This window comes from Crotalus tigris, unplaced genomic scaffold (assembly GCF_016545835.1).
Source record: "Crotalus tigris isolate CLP2741 ecotype Arizona unplaced genomic scaffold, ASM1654583v1 scf7180000017847.2079705, whole genome shotgun sequence".
In the NCBI taxonomy this organism is placed as follows: Eukaryota; Metazoa; Chordata; class Lepidosauria; order Squamata; family Viperidae; genus Crotalus; species Crotalus tigris.
In genome coordinates, this window is record NW_024096670.1 from 408,426 (window position 1) to 414,435 (window position 6,010).

Sequence of the window (6,010 nt, forward strand, 5' to 3'; positions counted from 1 at the left end):
TTGTAGTAACCAAAACTGGATGCAGTTAAAGCAGTGGTCTTTTTATACCGGCAACCCCGGTCATGAGGCGGCGCACCTGCGCGGCGGTGCCCCCTGTGTGGCATGCATGTGCGCCGGTGCCCCCTGCGCGGCACACATGCACGGGGTCGCCCCCTGCGCGGTGCACATGCGCGGCGGCGGCCCCTGCACGGCACGCATGCACGGTGCCACCCCCTGCATGGCGCATGCACGGTGCCGCCCCCATGCACCGCCCCCTGCGCAGCACGCATGCGTGACGCCACCCCCTGCACCACCCCCTGCGCAGCGCGCATGCGCGGCACCACCCCCTGCGCCGGCTGAGGAAAAAAAAGGCGCATCACGTTCTTTGGCGACCCCCGTGAAATGGTCGTTCAACCCCAAATGGGGTCGCGACCCACAGGTTGAGAACCGCTGAATTAAAGTATTCCAAATGTGGCCATACTAAGGCTTTGCAAAGCGGTACTGATACATCACGTGTTCTTGATTCTATCCCTCTATTAGTACAGCCCAGGATTGTGTTGGCTTTTTCGCAGGAAGGGTTTACAATAGAGGGCCATAGGTTATCTTCCCAGTCATAAATTTTATAATTTTGTGAGTCATTGAAACAGAGTCCAACATGATCAAACAGTAGCTCTCGACTCCAAAGTTCCCTTTGCATTGACATTTTTGGCAAATCTCCAGCTCTGAATTATGCAAAGGGTGGGTCGGCCCTCTTCCCATTCTACACACCAATATAAAAACCCAGATTCTTTCCACCCATCGCAATTACGCGAGGTTTTATATGCCCTGTACATAAACAAAGCCTAGTGTTAAACTCCTCAGATTTATTCTAAGGGGCAGAAGTTGCTACATTAGCTGAGATCATGAGGATCTGGAATGTTTTTGCCTTGCTGTTTATCTTGATTCTTTGCTTTGGGACTTTCCCAGCTGATGGGGCAGGTAAGCGTTCGGGTCCAGGGCGTTTAATTCATAAAACATTTAATTTTCCAAAGAACCGGCAAGCTGAATTGAGAAATGAATTGGATTCATTTAGCATACTTTTAGCAATCACGGGACACTACCTCCGAATGGGAACTTCCTAACTTCACATCACGATGGATGTACTCCAGGTTTGAAAAAAAAATGGTTCGCTATCGTTAGGAAAAAAAAAAAAAGATTTCAAAAATCTGGATTTCGGCTGCACGCAATTGAATCTCTAGTTGTACACAACTAGAGATTAATTTCTGTTTGCAATTGACAGTGCTGTTGGGGCTGTTAAATGTTTTCTGTTGCACTTTGAATTGACATAGATGTATTTTGTCACAGCGCTGAGGTGTTAGAAAATCCTTGGAGCACGATACTGAAGAAATGATTAAAAATAAGTAACATTTTCAAAGCAAGGACAGTGGGCATCAATGTATGTCAAAGATCTGTGTTTTAATTGTGGCTTGCAGTAGCAAGCAAGGGAAAACACTTATGCAGGCAGTCCTAGATTTATAATCACAACTGGGACTGGGACTTCAGTTTCTAAGCGAGACGACTGGTAAATGGTGTGCATCTTTTCCTCCTCCTTCTCCTCCTCCTCCTCCTCCTGCTCCTGTTCCTTCTTTATTGGGTTTTTTTATTTTTTTTATTATTATTATTCCTTAGGGTCACGAATGAGAAGAAGATGCTTGTGCAAAATGAAGAAACACCTACCTGTGATGGACGGAGGTATGTTTCCTGTCATTTTTTTTTTATCAGCATAAATGCAGACATCTCCTTTGCATGCTTTGAGAAATTTTTGACATAGCTCCTTTGCTAACCCAGCACCTCTCTCTGTCTCTCCCAAGTATTAAAACAGCCCCTCTTTTTTTTTTCAAGCTTCCCAGCAAGTTTGGGAAAAGGTACAACCGCTTTAAGGAAGGGACGCAATGCTTTTAATGACTTGATTTCCCAAAATGGAATAACAGACTTGGGAGGGATCTTTAGAAGACCTTCAAGGTCCCTCCCAAGTCTGTTATTCCGTTTTGGAATAACCCCCCTGCTCAGGCAGGAACCCCTATACTGGGGGTAGGCAACCTTGGCTCGTTTATGACTTGTGGACTTCAACTCCCAGAATTCCTGAGCCAGCCATGGCTCAGCTTGGAAACCTCTCCCTTTCCCCTCAGCATGGCTGGCTCAGGAATTCTGGGAGTTGAAGTCCACGAGTCATAAAGCGGCCTAGGCCAGAGATAGGTAACCTTGGCTCTTTTATGACTTGTGGACTTCACCTCCCAGAATTCCTGAGCCAGCATGGCTCAGCTTGGAAACCTCTTCCTGTCCCCTCAGCGTGACTGGCTCAGGAATTCTGGGAGTTGAAGTCCACCAGTCATTAAAGAGCCAAGTTTGCCTACCCCTGGCCTAGGCCTAGGCCGCTTTATGACTGGTGGACTTCAACTCCCAGAATCCCTGAGCCAGCCATGGCTCAGCTTGGAAACCTCTCCCTTTCCCCTCAGCATGGCTGGCTCAGGAATTCTGGGAGTTGAAGTCCATGAGTCATAAAAGAGCCATGGTTCCCTATCCTTGCCCTAGACCATTTCAGACAAGTGGCTGTCCAGTCTCTTCTCAAAAGGGCTGGATATTTATTCTGCTTGATGTCAAGCTCTGGAAAAAGAGGGTCTCGTTTAATGAGTAGCAGAAAGGTGTCATGGTCCACAATGAAGGTCCAATTTATTGCTGACAGCCCTATGGACAGGAATCTTCTCATCTAGTGGGTAACACCTGCTTGGAGTTAGATATGGGTTAATAGGCATTTGGCAGGGGCGGGGTTGCATTTAGTCTGGCTATGTGTCTATGTAGAGATTCTAGGCTGCTCCCTCTTTTAACTCCGCCCCGTGTTTTGCCACTCCATCTCTTACAAAGGAGATGTGCTGCTATTTGAAACCACAGCCTATTCTACAGATGAGTGTTATTTGGCAATGCTTTTGTCTATGTTATATTAGAGGTCAGCTGGTAGAAGCCCAAATTGAACTGAGGGTATCTGCAAATAATTTTCCTCTGACGGTCTTACTAGCTTAAAAACGGTCATAATCTCCATCTTGATTTCTCGTTTGATAGCTCTACAGTTTAGTCTAGCTTTGCCCAGGTTGAGATTGTCTGGAGGTTTTTGTTGTGTCCTGAACCTGCAAAAGCAGGCTCGGGACATTGCAATGGTCCCGGGCTGTTGCAAGCTGCCCGGGACCAGACTGAGTGGCGCCAGCCTGCACGCATGCGCAAGGCACGAAAGCGCACCATTCTTTGTTACCTTTTTGCCCGGGGATTCTATTTAGAGGAAGAGAGGCCTGCGAGCCTCTGAGTTGTGTTGGAGAGAGCTGAAGAGAATAAAAGCTGTTATACCCATCAGAATGTGTGCTCTTCTTTCGCCATTGACTCGAGGACTCAACAGTTTTAGTCTGTTATTCTCTACCAATGTAGCCAAATGCATAGAATGCTCCACTAGTGCTTGAGGCATCCTAGGTTGACGTTCTCTGTCATTTGTGAATCTCCTCAGTTAATCCTGGGTGGAAACATCCCTGTCAGTCTAACCTGCCTTACAGATTGACTGTGCTAGGCTGCTTTTTTTTTTTTTTTAATATGATTCTCGAAAGCTATCAATGGGTAGAGATTGGTGTATATCACATTATTTCAACTATGTTTATTCTCTCTTTTTTTCCCCATTTTGTCTTACAGGGATTGTTGGACAACACAAGAAATGTTTCTGTAAACCTCATAAAACAAGCAAACATGTGTTTGTTCCTGGACCACTGCCTCAAGTGTGAAGGGAAGGCTTAGACAAATACACAGTATCCGCTCTAAACTAGCCTGTTGTTACTGTCATTATTCTGGCCTGTCATGATTTTGGGGTTCTATCAAAAGTTCAGTACTTCTGAAGGGTGTCAGTTTAGATAGACTTTCTAAAATCAACAATGGTCTCCTTTGTTTTATTAACATTCAAAACCAGGTTATTTTTATTGCACCAGTCCACCGAAGCCTTCACATTCTCCTTATAAGAATCTTGTTATCTCAAATAAGACCCACCATCGCCAGATCATCTGTATACTTCACAATATGATTCATAGCAGACTTAGCACAGCAGTCACGCGTCATCAGGGTGAATAATAACAGACTCAAAACACAGCCCTGTGGGGAACATGCTAAAAATATAATGGAATTGGAGACTTTTCCTCCAACTCACACGAACTAGGGCCTATCCAGTAACGTAAGGAAGTATTAAAACCTAACAGGCCCAGTTTGTTCACCAAATGCTGAGGAATGATTGTGTGGAACGCTGAATTAAAACCAACAAACGGCATTCCCACGTGAGTATTCTTCTTCTCCAGGTGCGCCAAACTAAAAAGAAGCACACAAGAAAGTGCGTCATCTGTAGAGCGGTTCTTCCAATAAGCAAACTGTAATGAGTCAAACGTAGGAGGAAAACATGAAACAATATACTCCTTTATCACTCAAAACACTTCATCATAATGGACATGAATGCAATTGGACGGTAATTGAAGATAGATAGATAGATAGATAGATAGATAGATAGATAGATAGATAGATAGATAGACAGACAGACAGATATGATAGATAGATAGAGATGATAGATACATAGAGAGAGATGGACAGATAATAGGTAGGTAGATTAGATAGAGAGAGAGAGAGAGAGAGAGAGAGATAGAGAGATAGATTAGAGAGATGAGAGAGAGACGGACAGACAATAGGTAGGTAGATTAGATAGATAGATAGATAGATAGATAGATAGATAGATAGATAGATAGATAGATAGATAGATAGATAGATAGATTAGAGAGAGAAACAGACAGACAATAGGTAGGTAGAATAGATAGAGATAGATAGATAGATAGATAGATAGATAGATAGATAGATAGATAGATAGATAGATAGATAGATAGATTAGAGAGAGAAACAGACAGACAATAGGTAGGTAGAATAGATAGAGATAGATAGATAGATAGATAGATAGATAGATAGATAGATAGATAGATAGATAGACATAGATTAGAGAGATGAGAAAGAGAGAGAGAGACGGACAGACGATAGAGAGAGAGAGTGACAGAGAGAGAGAGAGAGACAGACAGACAGACAATAGGTAGGTAGAATAGATAGATAGATAGATAGATAGATAGATAGATAGATAGATAGATAGATAGATAGATAGATAGATATGATAGATACATAGATTAGAGAGATGAGAAAGAGAGAGAGAGAGACGGGCAGATGATAGATAGATAGATAGATAGATAGATAGATAGATAGATAGATAGATAGATTATATTCTATATATTTTTATATATGTATATACTATAATATTTCCAACTGAAACATAGAGAAGTATTACCAGCTAGGTAATCCTCTTTTCATATACTGAAAAAAGGGACATAACTGTTGCACAAGAGTTTTCTTGAGTAATCAACTATATTTGACACTAAGCAATACTCCAACAGAGATTTAAGCTTCTCAGCATTGTGCTGTATTACATCATGCTCTCTCATCTTCTCTCTTTTTGTAGGTCATCCCAAGAAATTTTCAATAGCATTACTTTTTTAAAAAAGGGTGAACTCTTGAGTTTTGACAAGTGTTAAAAGCAATAGCTCTTCATTCTTCAGGTAGTTGCATCCTTTTTGAGTGGAGTTTTCTTTCTTCCAGAATTCCTCAGTGTGGTCACAAGTACATAACTGGAAGAAAAGAGTCAACCTTCTCTATTAGTCTTTCTCACTGCAAGCTTTTGGTTTTAATTGTGTTTAAGTCCTCTCTTGTTTTCTGACCTGATTTCTGATGGAAGGAGGAGAGAGAAGGGAGGGACTTTGGAATTGGACATGTCTAGTTCAGGGGTAGGCCACCTTGGCTCTTTTATGACTCGTGGACTTCAACTCCCAGAATTCCTGAGCCAGCATGGCTCAGCTTGGAAACCTCTCCCTTTCCCCTCAGCATGGCTGGCTCAGGAATTCTGGGAGTTGAAGTCCATGAGTCATAAAAGAGCCAAGGTGGCCTA

The 6,010-nt window shown here is 43.0% G+C and overlaps 1 long non-coding RNA gene across 1 annotated transcript; it reads left to right on the forward strand.

The window, feature by feature from the left end:
* Nucleotides 1–580: 580 nt before the first annotated feature.
* LOC120307974 lies at nucleotides 581–3,817 on the forward strand. Its single transcript, XR_005556713.1, has 3 exons — nucleotides 581–957; nucleotides 1,648–1,710; nucleotides 3,688–3,817. It is a non-coding gene; the product is annotated as an uncharacterized LOC120307974 (long non-coding RNA).
* The last annotated feature ends 2,193 nt before the right edge of the window (nucleotides 3,818–6,010 follow it).